The following is a 16,505-nucleotide window of genomic DNA, read 5'->3' as shown; positions in this document are numbered from 1 at the left end:
TGCGGGAATAATACCTCACCCGGGGTGGGGGTGGGGTGGGTGGCGGTAGGGGTGTGTGTGTCCACTTTAATATTTATTAAGTAATGTATTACTTTGGAACAGCTTGCATTAACTGTGCCAAATAGATGGATGTGTAGAAACCCAGGCTGCAGCGCAAAGCTAAAAACGTGGAGATAGACAAGCTAACTCTGTGTAGCCAGAGGAAGGACAATGAGTGACATCTCACCCCACCACAATAAGCTGCTTCTGAAATATGTTTCTTCATGGATTTCTTCTAAGAAACAGTTGGGAGAGGTCCAATCAACCCCTTAAAACATATTAAGACTAAAGGGAAAGAGGAAATTAATCATTTATGTGTATGTCCTTTATTATGATTCAGTCTGTGCATCTGTAGATAGCTAAGAATTTTCCAGCCCATGTGAATTCGGAGAGGCAGCATTTTTATTTCCAGGTAATGAGCTCTTTTTGAAAGTCAGTCACCCAGAAAGGGGTGCCATTTTCCTGGCATGTGGATTGAAATTGTGTTATTTTAATACTCTAACTGAATAAACTGAATATAATCATAGGCCAAGATAGTTTCATATAATAGAAGAATCTTTAAAGAAATTAACACGAAGTTATAAGATTATGGTTGTTGCGTAAATTTTGTCATGGAGGGGGCAAATAAATAGACGTACTTAATCTTTCTCATCAGCATCACTCTTACCCCCCATGGGCTGATATGCAGCAAGGCTTATTTCTTGAAGTTAAAGAAAAATTGATTCTTGTAATACGCAGATTCCCAGCCTGAATAGAGGTTTTACCTTAATTATTTAGCTAAATAAGGAAACATGAAGGATTAAGTTTTGTAAGTAAATGACACTTTGTAAATGCATGAGGGCACTAACCCCACTGCTTCGTGTTATAAAGGGAAAAAAAAATTAAGTGTGCATTTGAATTAATAAGTGACTTGTCACTATGCCCCTATTAGGAAAATTCTAGTGTTCCAAAGCTTTCAGGACTTTTTGGAGTGATGCATGGTACAGATTTCTCTAGTCAGAGTGTATCTTTTTTTGGCTGAATCAGTCCTTATTTAGCAAAAATCCCCATTAGTTTTGGACACCAATGCAGTTGGGTGTTGGGATCCATCTGTGGATTAAATTTTTCCAAGGAAATGACAGTTATGCCCTTACTGATTCCCTCCACAGTAACCACCTATAATATTAGAGCCAAATATTAGTCACAATCCAGATCTACAGTTAGATTATGAAGGGTTGTGTGACGCAGAAGGGATTGTTCCGCTAGGAACACAGATCTTTCCTTTGCACTTATATAAATATCTCTAGCAATTAGATATATTTTCAGACTTCTGTTAACCAGGTATGCCGTCCAATTTTACAATGATGAGAAGTGAAAAACTCCTTTCGTTTGCATCCACTGTGTTTTGAGAACCCCTTAGTAATCTTCAAAGTAATAATTGATAGCAAGAAATAATAAATAAATGTCAGGTGAACTTAAAGCGTAGACCAGATGAGTTTGCAATCTCCTGCAATGAGGACAAGCCATTGGCAATGGTATTTTTTTTAATGTTTATTAATTTATTGAGAGAGAGAGAGAGAGAGAGAGAGAGAGAGAGAGAGTGCTGTATGAGAGCTGGAGAGGGGCAGAGAGAGAATCCCAAGCAGGATTTGCGCTGTCAGCTTAGGATGAAACATGGGGCTCGAACTCACGAACACTGAGATCATGACTGGAGCCAAGATCAAGAGTTAGATGATGGGGCACCTGGGTAGCTCAGTTGGTTAAGCATCTGACTTCGGCTCAGGTCATGATCTCACAGTTCGTGAGTTCAAGCCCTGTGTCGGGCTCTGTGCTGACAGCTCAGAGCTTGGAACCTGCTTCTGATTCTGTGTCTCCCTGTCTCTCTGTCCCTCCCCTGTTTGCTCTCTGTCTCTCAAAAATAAACGTTGAGTTTTTTTTTTTTTTTTTAAAAGGGTCAGATGCTTAACCGACTGAGCCACCCAGGTGCTCCCGGAAATTGTGTTTTAAGGCACCAAATGTAATCTTATCTATGGGAAAACAGCTTTGGCAATTTCGATTACATATTGGTAAGAGTTAATCTTCATATTAAATTCACTAAATGTATTTGTTGAGTATATACTTTGTATTTTAGCTATATGCAGAGTGATAGGGGAGACTTAAGAGCCGTGGGAGGGACAATTTCTTCCCTCTGGGAATTCACAACGAGAGTCTCTCATTAGAAGACAAACCATGCACCAGCAAAATCAAATGGCCCAATGACAGGATAAGGCAGCCTATGGTTGAAGTGGTAAAATAGATCATGCAAGAAAAAAAAATTCTGAAGAGTTTCTGTGGAATCAACTGGAATTTATGGGGAAGTTCAGGATCGAAGACTTGGTATGTATGATATACTACCCTGTAGAGTTGTGTTAAGGATGCTAAGAGCCTACTAGACGATAGGATTGTCTTTTCATTCAGTTTATGTCCCAAAACAACTGGTAGGCTCCCAGATCTGTCCATAGACATGCAATCCTGTGTATAAATTATAAGCTGCTTCTAAGAATGCTACATGTCTCTGCCTACACAGACACTGTTTCTTCTAAAGCAGTGGGATTTATTCCACAAGCCTTATTTGCCATTTGTTACCACTGTAGCACACAGTGAGGATGCCTTCTTTTCCTGGCATCCCTGGGAATGCAGTGTATCGCATAATGGCTTTTCTAATTAATTGAAATTTGTTTGTGGTGGGAACTATTTTCTCTGATACACTGTAAGCCTTTGACTGCTCCTGTCCCACTATAAACATTTCTAGTGTAGCATATTTTGTTCCTCTCCTGCTATTCCAAATAGTTGTCCCTATATTTTTCCACCTAAGAGCTTTTCAAAATCCACTCTCATATCTTTTTTGTCTTTATATCCTCATTGCTTTGCACGTGGCCAAGGAAATAAGTCAGTTTCAATAAATGTCAGTTGATAGATGGAATGCAGTATTTCTGAGTATACTACAACTTTTGAATAATGATTCAGTATCATTATAATAAACATAAGCAATTTAATTTTTACCTGCAACAGAGAGGGACAATCGGGGTACAGTAAGAGCAATGTCATCTACATTCAATGACTCTAGACTAAGCTTATTTAAGTCTTCTGCTTGTTTTTTTCTTTCCCCTCTTTTCCACCAAGGACAGCCTTCACTTCTCATTTTTTCTTCTGTCAAATATATCAGGCTGCCATCATGCTCTATCTAATTTGTTGATTCTAATCTGCACTGTACTGAGAACTTATATAACCAGGGTTGCTTAGAAATATATGCAAAGTGAAAACAAACATATTCTAAAAGGCTTAAAGTAGATATATATTTTTGAAATAGTATGAGCAGATGCCAAACTTGGAGTTACCTTGTTTTGGTCAGTTTCCTTTTTGGGTAAAAAAGCTTCAGGATATGGATTTATGACATCTATTTTAGCCTCTCAGAGTGTTTAAATGCTTTAGTCCCGTATTTACTGTGTAACGAATAGTTGAGGAAGACCTCCGGGTAAGGGAGGTACCTTTGTGTCTGCAAATATGCACATGTTTATACATATATGTACAATAAAACCATACAGTCATTTATTGAGAAATCATTTGAGTGCTTACTGTTTCCATTAATATGATCTTTATTTTCCACCAAATATTTTTAAACCAGCAGTACTAAGTGGGATTTTTTTTTTTAATTCACACTTCCAGTGCAGCTGAATTATTATTTAGTAAATTACTCTCTTCTGTCATGCTCTGGACGACTTAATGTATTTCATGTGGGTGAGACAGTTACACTCTGAAAATACCATAATCATCCTCAGGCCAGACCTTACATTACACAGGCTCTTAGCACAGTGATTACGATGACCATTGTATCTGTGTTGTCTGTGACACATCAGCTCCCTTAAAGGTAATGAGCCTAAAGCCTCAGTTCATTCTCTGTTAACACGGACGGCAGCTTCTTAGATCAAGGAGCCCAGCCATAAGATGCCTGCACCTTGGCTTTTTCCAGAACTAGCAACAACAAAAAACAATTTCAGACAACAAAAGTTAGTCACGATTATAGACATTTAAAGAATGTGCCACAAGCTATAAAGAAAACACAAAACACAGTTTGAGTAAAGCCAATGATACTGTAATGTTACTTCTGAAAGAAAGGGTATATACCAGAACGTCTAGATTTGGGGATATAGGCTTTAACAGTTTGTGCGTGTGGGGTTCTCAAGTGTATGAGTGTATATAGGTCTGTTTTTTGTTTTTTGTTTTTTTTTTTTTAACTGTCAAAGCAATTGTGGAAAATGTACCAGAGAAGCATTAAAAATATAGAAGAATGCAGGAAAACATAAAAAATAAATCCATATTCTCAGGGCGCCTGGGTGGCTCAGTTGGTTAAGCATCCAACTTCGGCCTAGGTCATGATCTCACAGCTCCTGAGTTCAAGCCCCGCGTCGGGCTCTGTACTGACAGCTGTGAGCCTGGAGCCTGCTTCGGATTCTGTGTCTCCCTCTCTCTCTGCCCCTCCCCCACTCATGCTCTGACACTCTCTCTCAAAAATGAATAAACATTAAAAAAAAGTTAAATCCATATTCTCACCATTATGAATACTTCGGTATATATCTTCCCCTTTTTCCTTTTTTCCATTTTTGTGTCTTTATATTTTTAAAATTTTAAGATCAGTTGTGTCATGCTTTTTGATACATGAGTATCTTACTTTTTATACTTCTTTGTCATGCAATGAAAATTCATTGGAAAGCATATATTTTAATGTTTACATGTATTTCATGTCCGTAATATGTGTGAATCATACTTTAATGAGCCATCACCTATTCTTATGCCTTTGTATTCATTTTTGTTTTATACTCGTATAACGATGCATTAACTTCTCACATAGATTGTTTATCTTCATCTTTTGTTAGGTTTCCAAATGTGGAATGACTAGGTCAAAGGGTATGATCTCTTGAAACGTTTTTTGTTTGTTTGTTTGTTTGTTTGTTTAATTGCAACTCTTTCAAGGCAAATCCTGATATGTTGAATGCCAGGGATGTTCTGCATTATGTGACCTTGGTGATGGTGACGGCATTGCACGGTGGTGAGAGTTTGGGCTTTGGGTCAGCCTGATGTGTGTGTGCAACATTGATCCAGCTAGCTGTAAAAGGCTGCTATAAGGATGAGAAATAAGACACATAAAATGCTTGCCACACGATGAACACTTAGGCAATGGAATTATTGACATTACTTGAGACTGCTGCTACTAATGACGATAAGGTTAATAAATAGAATCAATTAATTGGAGGGAAATAAGATGTTTTAAAGAGATATTTAGATGTAATAACCCTTTAAATAGCATTAGAATCTTCTGCAGTGCCTGATTAAGTACGAAAATCATAAATGAAGAGAGAAGCATCTGAGGAGTTTAGGAACATTTTATAGCTGTGTCGGCATATTGGTTGCTGTTAGAGGGAGAAAACCAAAGCAGATTTTCTAGGTGATGGTCAGCATTTGAATAAATTAATGAAAAAAGAGATATTAGTATTGAACATTAAATTCAGGCCAGATTTTAGACCCTTAAGCATGAAGAGTGACACTTTATTCGTTAGACGGGGAGGGATCTGCCAATGACTGAACAGAAGGCTAAGAGATGTGAGCAGGACTGTTAGAACGTTATTCGGACTGTCATTTCTTCATCTGTTGCCTCTGGCTGCATTCCTGCCATGTGATCTTTTCTTCTGGATTTCTCCTCATATGTTTTCCCAAATCCCAATTTTAATGTATAAGGAAATAGAGAAATTATGTGTCAAGGAAGTTCCTCATGTGAGTGGAGACTGTTGATAACAGATTCTAAGTCTGCTGATTTCAGACTCAAGGTTTCTTCCTCTCCTTTCTGCAAAATATAACTTTTCACAGCAACCGTGCTCAGACAAATCTAGAAATCAAAGAATAGGGCTGATAATTTTTGCTGCCAGTTACTAACTCCCCCCAAATTATTCTTACACTGAATAAAGTGTATAGTGTATAATAGGTCCTCACGCAAGACCTATTTCCAAATGTTTGGCTCAATTTCTGTGCTTCGCTATGGGAGACTTTCTTCCATTTTAAAAATAAATTTGATCAGTATCTGAGGATACGATCGATCTTTTCCTCTTTCATTGACAAGTTCATGTTCTGCAGGCGTATATCCCCCATTGATATTTAATTCCAGGCCCTTGGTAAATGTGTCTTTTAATATTCAAAGCCCTATGTACAAGTTACAAATAAGTAACTTGTATCACAACTATGCAAAATTAAAATGCTATACTCCACGGTCACCAATAACATTAATGACTAATGATGACAGGAAAAATAACAATAATAGCCCTATATGGTTACTAAAACAAAATCCAAGTTACATTACTGCCCATCTTATAGGTGCTTACTTAGATATTTTAAGGTACTAACTAGGATCAAATCCAAATATTTCTTCTCCTCCATTCAGATTTGAGCTTCCCCTGGTCCATTCTAAATGTTAAAGAAATCCAGATGAATGATCACTGTAAACGAGCATTTCAGAAAATTGTCTCTCTTGTTAGTAATAGAGAAACTCTGAATTTACTACACAGACTTCAATTCTGTCTGTGTTTCAGCTTCTGGTCTTATCAGCAAAGAAAATCTCTTTTTAAAACTTGTATTTACACTAAATCTATTCTGTTACATGGTTTGAATAACTGAATCACCAAATTTTAGCAAGGCAGGAACTGACACTATAAATAATGCTTTCTTGTAAGCTCATTGCCATTTTCCTGCATGTAAATTGAAATACGTGCAGACTCTCTTCTATACCTGTTAGGTCAACTTGGGGAAAGCAAATCATTTAAGAAAGCTAGCTTTCACATTTACTGAGATTAAATCTCTTATGTATGTTAACACACACCGTGATGCTTTCCAAAAAGAAAAATCCTTGAAAAATAATGATGTATTTCCCCTTTGGGCAAAGCTTAAAACCCATTTTATACAAAAATGTAGTGCCTCCTTAGTACTGGATTAACTGAAAGGAGGAAGGTACTTAATAAATTAGTGGGCACAAAGCAAACTCACAGTATATAAACATGAAAACACATGCACACTCGGAGTTCTATGTCTTGACCTCATGGTGTCATATCTAAAGACCTTATAAGAGGCTCAAGATGGCCACATTTTGATTTGTAGTTTCTTAGTTCTGACAAAAGATCTGTACTCGGCATTGAGACTCCATTTCTGAGTAGCTTGCTTTTGTGATTCTGATTGTATGGTGTTTAAGAGTTCGGTTATATTTTACAATTTGCAATTTTAAAAAAGTATCATCTACTCACCCATTGCACACATATTTCTTATGCATTAAAATACGAAACATTCAAAGCAGATAGTGGCGACTCTCAGTATTTTCCAAAAAAAGAATAATCTATAAAGCTCTGAGGCTAAACAGCTTCAGTCTTTCTGGAAAACACTAGCTAAGTACACATAACAGAAGCAGTTCCCTTGGAGCAGCGGCCGATGAAAGTGCTATTTGTGTGTCCTGGCAGAACTTATCTGAACATCTACTTGGTCAAAGCATCATTTAGCACCAAAGACCGTCATCAATGCTATATCCATAGTATCAAAATCCAGGCAGTATAGTAGAAATGTATGCAAGTCTCCTCAATCCTGGGCTCACAATGAGTCGGCGCTCTTCCCTAAGTGAATTAAGCACACACATTAATTCACTCCTCTCTATGTTCTATCTTCTTTCCTCATGCATTGCTCGCCTTGTTCCTTTTTCCTCTCCGTGGTCCATACATTATTTCAAATCCTACAAAAAAAGAGGACCCAGACATAGCCAGTGATCCAGGCAGAGCAGTTAGAATTGTATTATTAGCCTTCTTTAGCATTTGGTTCGTCTCTGGACATGCAGTTCAGGATCTACCTCCACAGGCTCCCTTAAAAAGCATAGCCCATCAAAGCAACGTGCCGGAAAAGCATCAAGCACAGTGCATAGAAAACCGACCCATGCCCTGCAGGTAACAGAGTCCGGTCGGCCAAAAATAAAACAAAGAAAATAAAAATCGTTTTGGAAATTATTTTTCCATAAGGGAAAGCAGTTCTCTGTGAGTTGACTTACAGGTCATGGACACAACACCAAAAGGTCAAAGAACAGGAAAAAAAAGAAAAAAGTTAGACCCCTAGGCATGGACAGGTGTCCTGTTCTTTCTCCTGTCTCCTGAACCCTCTTCGGAGTCTCCACAGAAGGATCTGCAGCCTGTTTCGAGCAACATAGGGACTGGTGATCTCTCGGGCAAGGTTTCACCCCTAACTCCACTGAAGACCCCCTCAGACCAAGAAAGATTTTCTCACAGGAGAGTTTGAGAGTCTATGAGTTCATGCTCGAAGTAAATTTCATAATTTCCTCTCTGTGCAAATACCAGGGTATTTATTTCTCTTACGTAATTTCCAGGGAGTCCGTTATGTGACCCGACTTCTATTCTGTTGGTCTACTGAGGGACCTTACCGTCAAACAGTCACCCTTGGTGAGAACGTACCCAAGGACTGATATACGACTGCAAAGGAACTTAACAATTCCTGGAAGGAAAAGGGTTAAGAGCCAGTAAAAACAGCATAAATTTACACATGACCTAGTACGATTACACTTTCATTCTCTTCCTTGCAAGGAACAACAATGGCAACATCCATAACTAATGCTTCTGGTCTAAAAAACCTTCTCCCTAAAGGAGTGGTTTTCACCCACTGCAGATGATCTCAACAACCTGTGGTTAGAAAGGATCTCTAGACAGAGAGATGTACTTGCTGGTGATTTTTCTTTCAAAAGGAGCTAAAAGGTTCATTACATCTTGGAAAAATAATCTCAACTATTGGTCTGAAGGGAGCAGTCTTGTGCGATTGGTTTGTGATGGTCCAATTCTGGCTGACAAGTTCTAGAATTAGATTGGTTTGTCCCAATCTTAACCTAACTGCTAGGAAGGGGGATGGCTTAAATAGCCAAAGGACTTGGCTTTGGACACAATTATGAGCAGAGAAAAGCCACTGGAGTGGTTTTAAGTTAAAACAAAAACAAAACAACAACAATAAGAAAACAAAAACAAAACAAAACAAAACAAAACAAAACAAAACAAAACAAAAAACAAAACTGGTCCTGGAGAAAAACAGAGGACATGCATTTGTTTTCCATTAGGGATGAGATCAAATGCTACAGTCCTCTCTGGCCTAAGCCCGCAGTGGAGGCTTCCCTAGATGAGCAGACTGGTTGCAAACTGAGCTCCCTGTAGGGGATCCAGGTGGGGCAATAGAAAGCAGAGCTGAACCGCAGCCCTTCCCTTCCCCACCCCCAGATCCTGTAATCACCACCACCCTCTCCCACCCCTGCAACAGTCCCCTTTCCTTTTTTCCCCTTTCTCCTCTAGGAATTTTCCATCAGCTGGAGAGCAAGGACATCAGTTGTGACACTGATGGGAAAAGTTGCACTTTTGCCCTTGACCACAGCTGCATCTGGGCGGCCTTGTATTTGCCTGTGGAGCCCACGGATACTGGAGCAGTATGCAACAGCTGCTCTGTCCAGGTCCTACCGATGTCACCTTGTTCTTTTCCTCCCCTCTCCTCCTCCTTCCTTGTGGTTTGCACACAGATGTCTCAGGGAAGACCTTCATGATGCTTCCTGGCAAACACCTCAAATACCTTAGATCAGCACATATCTTGGAAGAACTGGTCTTGGGGACTTTTCAAGACTGTTAATTGTATTAGAAGTGCTAATGAAAGACTCAATTAAAATGAAAAAGGTAGCAAAACCTTCCCAGTTTCAGGAAAAACTGAGACATTTTGAGATAGCATCATTGGGAGATTTTTTTCCTTTAATATCAATTTTTCAAAAAAAACCAAAAAACAAAAAACCTCAGTCTCTTGTGTGGTGGAATAACTTCCCTGGCTCCAGATGTGGCCAACTCTGAAGTGAATTCTCCCAAAAATACCCTCCTTTTTTTTGTCCATGAAAACAATACAGGGCTGAGCATTCTTGATGGGAGCCTACCCACATCAAGAAAACGAACCAGAGCAAAGATATGTGATGTATACACAAATACCCTGATATTACAAGACCCATAGAAAATACAACTTTCTCTTTTCCTGAACCCCGGGCCTTTCTGATATTTAAATTAAGAAATGTCAACCTTTCCACTGTTCTAGAACAGGGGATCCGTAAGCTACAGACCACAGGCCAAATCTGCCTCATCATCTATACAGCTCCTGAGCTAAGAATGATTTAAATTTCTTTAGGGGGAAGAATCGAAGGAATAATAATATTGTGTGACACTGGGATATTTTTTAAAAATGCAAATTTCTCTGTCCAAAAGTAAAGTTGTATTGGAGCATAGCCACACTTGTTTGCTTACAGATTGTTTCTGTTGCTTTTGTGCTACAAAGGCAGAATCGAGTGGAAGACAGAGCCCACATGTGGGCCACATACTATCTGGCTCCTTACAGAAAAAGCGTTCTGACCGCTGGTCCAGAATAATGCTACGGGCTTTAGGCTGAATTGAGTAAAAAGGGTGTGAAAGCCATCCCTCAACTCTAGTACTAACAGGCTGAATACATTTATTGTATTGTAGGATTTATTTAACTGTGGGCGCTCCTTGTTAAAGTGGAGAGGTTTATTTTTAGGATCAACCATATATGTATGGTGAAATATGTAGTCGAATAATAAATAATTTTTTGTTTAATGACAGTTGACAAATGTCAACTTACATGTCAAAACTGTCTTCCAAGTAGACTCATAAAATAAAATTAAGGTTACTGTTAATAGCAATCCTTTAAAAATCAACGAATGGGGGGGCACCTGGGCGGCTCAGTTGGTTAAGTGTCTGACTTAGGCTCAGGTCATGATCTCGCAGTTTGTGAGTTCAAGCCCCGCGTCGTAGGGCTCTGTGCTGACAGCTCAAAGCTTGGAGCCTGCTTCAGATTCAGATTCTGTATCTCCCTCTCTCTATTCCTGCCCTGCTTACACTCTGCCTCCCTCCCTCTCTCTCTCTCTCTCTTTCTCTCTTTCTCAAAACTAAATAAAGATTAAAAGAAAATTTAAAAAAAAATCAATGAATGTCAAAACTGCCTCCATGGAGATTGATTTTTGCAAATCCACGGCTAACCTGTTTTATGCTTGCTGATCCATAGGAGACCAGAGAGTCTGTGAAACTATCAGACATGTATTTCCCTTTGTGTTGCTTCAACAAATCTTGAATTTGACCTCGTTAGCAACTGCTAAGTGTTGCACGTAAGAGTATTTAGTGATGGGCACCTGGGTGGCTCGGTTGGTTAAGCATCTGACTCTCCATTTTGGCCAGGTCATGATCTCATGGTTCGTGCGTTCAAGGTTTGCACCGGGCTCTGCGATGACAGCACGGAGCCTGTTTTAGATTCTCTCACCCTCTCTCTCTCTTCCCCTGCCCTGCTCATGCTCTCTTGCTCTCTCACAATAAATAAACTTAAAAAGAGTGTTTAGTGATTGAAAAATATAAAAAACAATAAATAATAGAAGAAAATGGGTTATTTGCAAAAAAAGTTGTGTCATAGAAAATGTTTAAAGACTGAACTTTGAATGCAGATTATATTATATGATTCCATTTTGTTGAGAAAAGAAACTCTTGATGTTTAAATCAGTTCTTAGATCTGCACCGCTGTCTACATTTGTCTTCAGTGCTAGGATTGGGATGTGACAAGGACTACACACATCAAATGTGAACTTTAAGAGGCACAAAAGAAAAACCAGTAATCAAGATAACAGTTCAATTCATAATTTTTTAAAATGAGAAATAATGCAAAATAACCCATAATGAGCAAAATAGGCCAAAATTATTGTATAAATTCAGGTTTGCTATAGTTGCCTGCAATGGAAAAATTCAATATATCAATATATTAAAAAATGGAGACCTATTTCTCCTTCATGTAAAATCATTTGGAGATGGGTATCCTACAGATGGTATTCTGGGGGCCCCATGCCATTTTTGATGGGTCAGGCTCCCATATCTCAGCTTTAACATCATACATATATGTACATACCATATACGTATAAGATAATATAGTTATTAACATAATATTATATCACATGTAAAATTTAACAATGACCTAGTAGATGTGGTTATAATTTATTTTTATTGTCTTACGTTTGTGTATCGGCATTTTCTCATTTTTCTCTAAATATTTATTATTTCATAATCAAGAACAAAACCTAATGCATGATATAATTTTGAAACTAAAAAGAAGATGCCATTCCTTTTTTATTAAAATTTTGTCTTTATTAAGGCCAAGATGTCAATTTGATCTTTCATTTGCTGAGGTGACTACAAAGAATATTGGGTAAATGCTCTTTGAGTGCATGCAGACTTTGAAATCATATTTCTATACTCATTAGGGAACATTTTTTTTATCTGTCTAGAAACACAACTAAATCAATCATTCATATAACATTTTGTTCATTAGCTGTTAAATAAGTGAATGCAGAAAGAGTCCTAAACCAAACCAATATAAGTTCACTGGTGAGGCTAGGCGAGATTTCCTTCCTGGGTTTAACGAGAAAAAAGTAAGAAGCAGAATGCACGTTTTCAACATAATTCAGTGTGCACCTTTTATCCCCGGAGCCTCACAGAACACAAATTCTGGTAAATTCCTCGGAGGAATGAAGTACAAAGTCACCAAGAATAGTTCCCACTAAAAATTTCTAAGAATTAATAGAAGTTTGGTCTTTTCTCCCTGAACACCACTAGACATGCCTAGAAGCCTAATTTGAGCCTATTCTATAAGAGTTCTATTGTCGGTTTGTTTTAGTATCAGAAGCTCAGTATTAAATAAATAGGGCTTTAGACTTCTGCCCATTTGAGTACTTCCTTTAAAAAGGAGAGAGGTGGGAACACATCCTCTCGTTAACTCTCCTGCCCCTGGTTTGACATCATACTACTACTAATAAAAATGTGCTAACTCTACACATTGACCCTGAAAACCAGATTCTAGGATGTGAAAATCTTCCTGAAAATATTGATTCTCAGGGAGCTTGTTGCTGATAGATTTGTCATCTGACATTAATTTTTCTTAATGTAATTAGATAGTAGCATAATGGCTATGCTTCCATAGAGAACAATTAGCCATTCAAAACATGTGGTGTGGATAAAAATTTCCGAATTGCCTACAGGAATCAATTAAAGGAAAACACAACAGAGAGAAAAATCAAATATGGTAATGATGGGATTTAAAAACTAATAAATTATTGCATTTCCTAAGAAATTGCAGGAAGAAAATTAAGGGAGAAATAAAGCCAGCCCCTTGATTTCAATGGAATTATGAGCTTCAGAATCTATTCTAATGAAATGGTAATGGTAATACTAATTCTGTCAAACAATATAGGATTCCCTCAAATCCTTTGTATTTAATTTAAATATCTTTTTATTAAAAAAAGATTCTAGGGGCGCCTGGGTGGCGCAGTCGGTTAAGCGTCCGACTTCAGCCAGGTCACGATCTCGTGGTCCGGGAGTTCGAGCCCCGCGTCAGGCTCTGGGCTGATGGCTCAGAGCCTGGAGCCTGTTTCGGATTCTGTGTCTCCCTCTCTCTCTGCCCCTCCCCCGTTCATGCTCTGTCTCTTTCTGTCCCAAAAATAAATAAACGTTGAAAAAAAATTAAAAAAAAAAAAAAGATTCTAATGATCTTTGGGGTTAAATATTATTCACCAAAAATTTGTGACTAAAAATGAATTATCTTATTTCATCCTGTTTTTATTCTACAAACTTGGAAGAGGGGGTTGATCAAGAGTTTCTTTAAGGTTCTGTCCAAAGTTACTTTTCTGTGATCTCTTTGGTCAAACTAAAATGGCAGACATTTTATCTGATGCTATTGGCCCTCTTAACTTTGTCTACTAGAAATAAAATAGTTATAATCTGTTTTCAAAATTTCCGCATGAATGTAAGTCCTCTGAAAGTCATATAATGTAAATGATTAAGATGTAAACAGAATTAAATATGAGTTATTACCTTAGTTCTCCATGACCTGGGTGGTTTCAGTCTGTGACATTCAATATGACATCATTATATATTTCTTCTGTTTGTTTTTGCATAGTTGTTTTAATCCAATGAACTCTGAAGGTTGATAGAAAGGTGCTGTTAATATTATTACTATTATTATCATCATTATCATTGTAATTTCCATTTTGGGCAATACTAAGTAAAGACCACCCCTTTCTTTCTTCATGGCCAACAATTGTATGTGAGTTTAGAAACAATAATGTCCTGTCTTTGCAACACAATATTCTTGGGGCCCTTGGGTGGCACCATTGGTTAAGCATCTGACTTTTTTTTTTTACTTTTCTTTTTTCTTCTGTCTTCTTTTCTTTTCTCTTCTTTTTTCTTTTCCTTTTTTCCTTTTTTTTTTCCTTTTTGTTAATTTAAATTCAAGTTAGTTAACATACAGTGTAGTCTTGGCTTCAGGAGTAGAACCCAGTGATTCAGCTCTAAATATGACACCCAGTGCTCATCCTGAAAAGTGCCTTCCTTAATGCCCATCCCCCATTTAACTCTTCCCTCCCCACATCTCTCCTCCAGCAACCCTCAGTTTGTTCTCTTTATTGAAGAGTCTCTTATGGTTTGCCTGTGCCTGACTCTTGATTTCAGCTCAGGTCTTGATCTCAGGGTCAACATAATGTTCTTATAGGATTATGAATTTCCTTCATATAGGCTCCTGGAAGAACTAATTAGATGGCAGCTATCATTGCAAATACACACACACACACAAAAATATAGTGCATTTGATGCTTTCCAAGAGTTTTTCATTTGTAAGTATTTGTAAGTAAGCATACTAACAAGTTTTTGTGAGCCTCTCTCTTGTTTATATGTTGATAGTCAACAAATGTACTATAGCTACCTGATAAACAGCAACTTTACTATAAACTAAATATAAATACAACCCTCACACAAATATGACAATTGAACTTACAATGACAATGACAAAATATGCATCAGAGTTTTGTTTACATCATAGATGCCTCTTTTTCAGTACTTTTAAGAATATACATTGAACATTTTTCATTAACCACTATAATAATGCATGCCTTAATATACACCCAAACATAGCTTCACAAATGTTAACGTGTTCACTGAAAAACCATTACTGGACTTGAATCCATCACCCTCTGTCTTTACAACACTTTTAGTGAAAAGCGAACTTCTCTAGCTTTTATATTCTATTGACTGATCGAAAGTCGCCATGTTAGATTTCAGCGTCACTTAACTACATGCTCTCTAACAGCAAATTTTAAAAACATGAAAAGTAAATTTAAAAATCAAATTTAGGGGCGCCTGGGTGGCTCAGTTAAGCGTCCAACTTCAGCTCAGGTCATGATCTCTCCTGCTTGCGGGTTCAGGCCCCACATCTGGCTCTGTGCTGACAGTTCAGAGCCTGGAGCCTGCTTCGAATTCTGTGTCTCCCTCTCTCTCCGCCCCTCCCTTGCTCGCTCTCTCTCTCTCTCTGTCTGTCTCTAAAAAATAAATAAACATTAAAAAGAAATCAAATTTAAAAGGAATTTGTCGTAAAAAGATATCAAAGAATATCTCAAACCACAGCAGGACCAAATCCATTAAGATCTGTCCCCTCCTCCCCAAAAAAGAGTGAACATGGAAAGAGTTCACTGAAAGGAAATCAATAGCAATCGAGAATAGATACAGGGGATGGGCCTGACTTTAACCGAAAAGGCCAGTTTTAACATTGTACCCAAATACATGAGAAAAAAAAAAAATCAAATCCACAGATGGAAAAAAAAAAAACACAGTGAAACTATCATGCAAACAAACAAACGTTTGATTAAAAATTGTGTTCCTGGGGCTCCTGGGTGGCGCAGTCGGTTAAGCGTCCGACTTCAGCCAGGTCACGATCTCGCGGTCCGGGAGTTCGAGTCCCGCGTCGGGCTCTGGGCTGATGGCTCAGAGCCTGGAGCCTGTTTCCGATTCTGTGTCTCCCTCTCTCTCTGCCCCTCCCCCGTTCATGCTCTGTCTCTGTCCCAAAAATAAACGTTGAAAAAAAAATTTAAAAAAAAAAAAATAAATAAATAAAAATTGTGTTCCTCAGCACAAACCGACAGCAGCCAGGTGACCACAGCTCTGGAAAAACCTCAGCTTAAAGCAGCCCCTGGTTCTCTAGCTCAAGTGCTCAACACAGCCTATTTTACTGCACTTTAATACCGCATCCTAAAAAGCTTGTGAAATAGTATACAGACCCAGGGGCCAGGATGGAGTCCCAACACACTTTACACATCTGCCTTCCACAGTTGGTTGTAATCTAGGACCAGAGAGGGAGGGAGAGCTAGCATAATGAGTCACAGGGTTTCTCCTCTTTGGTATACTTATGTGGTCAAATGTTCTTCCTGAGCCAGAGTGGTGATCTAGCCACTTCTTTCTAGATCTTCACAATTAATGTTTCCACGGCAGATAAAATTGATCTCTTTTATTAAATTGTGTGAGTCCAAG

At 38.2% G+C, this 16,505-nt stretch overlaps 1 protein-coding gene across 1 annotated transcript in view; it reads right to left on the bottom strand.

Moving 5' to 3' along the window:
• Positions 1-5,868: 5,868 nt before the first annotated feature.
• The window catches only part of KCNJ16 (potassium inwardly rectifying channel subfamily J member 16), a 110,090-nt gene continuing 99,453 nt past the window's right edge, over positions 5,869-16,505 (bottom strand). The window contains exons 3-4 of the transcript XR_007147040.1: positions 14,022-14,126; positions 5,869-5,938 (exon numbers count right to left, since the gene is read on the bottom strand). The gene's annotated coding sequence lies outside the window, so the exon portion shown is untranslated. The remainder of the gene's footprint in view (positions 5,939-14,021; positions 14,127-16,505) is intronic.

Source organism: Prionailurus viverrinus, chromosome E1 (assembly GCF_022837055.1).
Source record: "Prionailurus viverrinus isolate Anna chromosome E1, UM_Priviv_1.0, whole genome shotgun sequence".
NCBI classification, from domain to species: Eukaryota; Metazoa; Chordata; class Mammalia; order Carnivora; family Felidae; genus Prionailurus; species Prionailurus viverrinus.
This window is presented reverse-complemented; position numbering and strand designations above follow the sequence as displayed.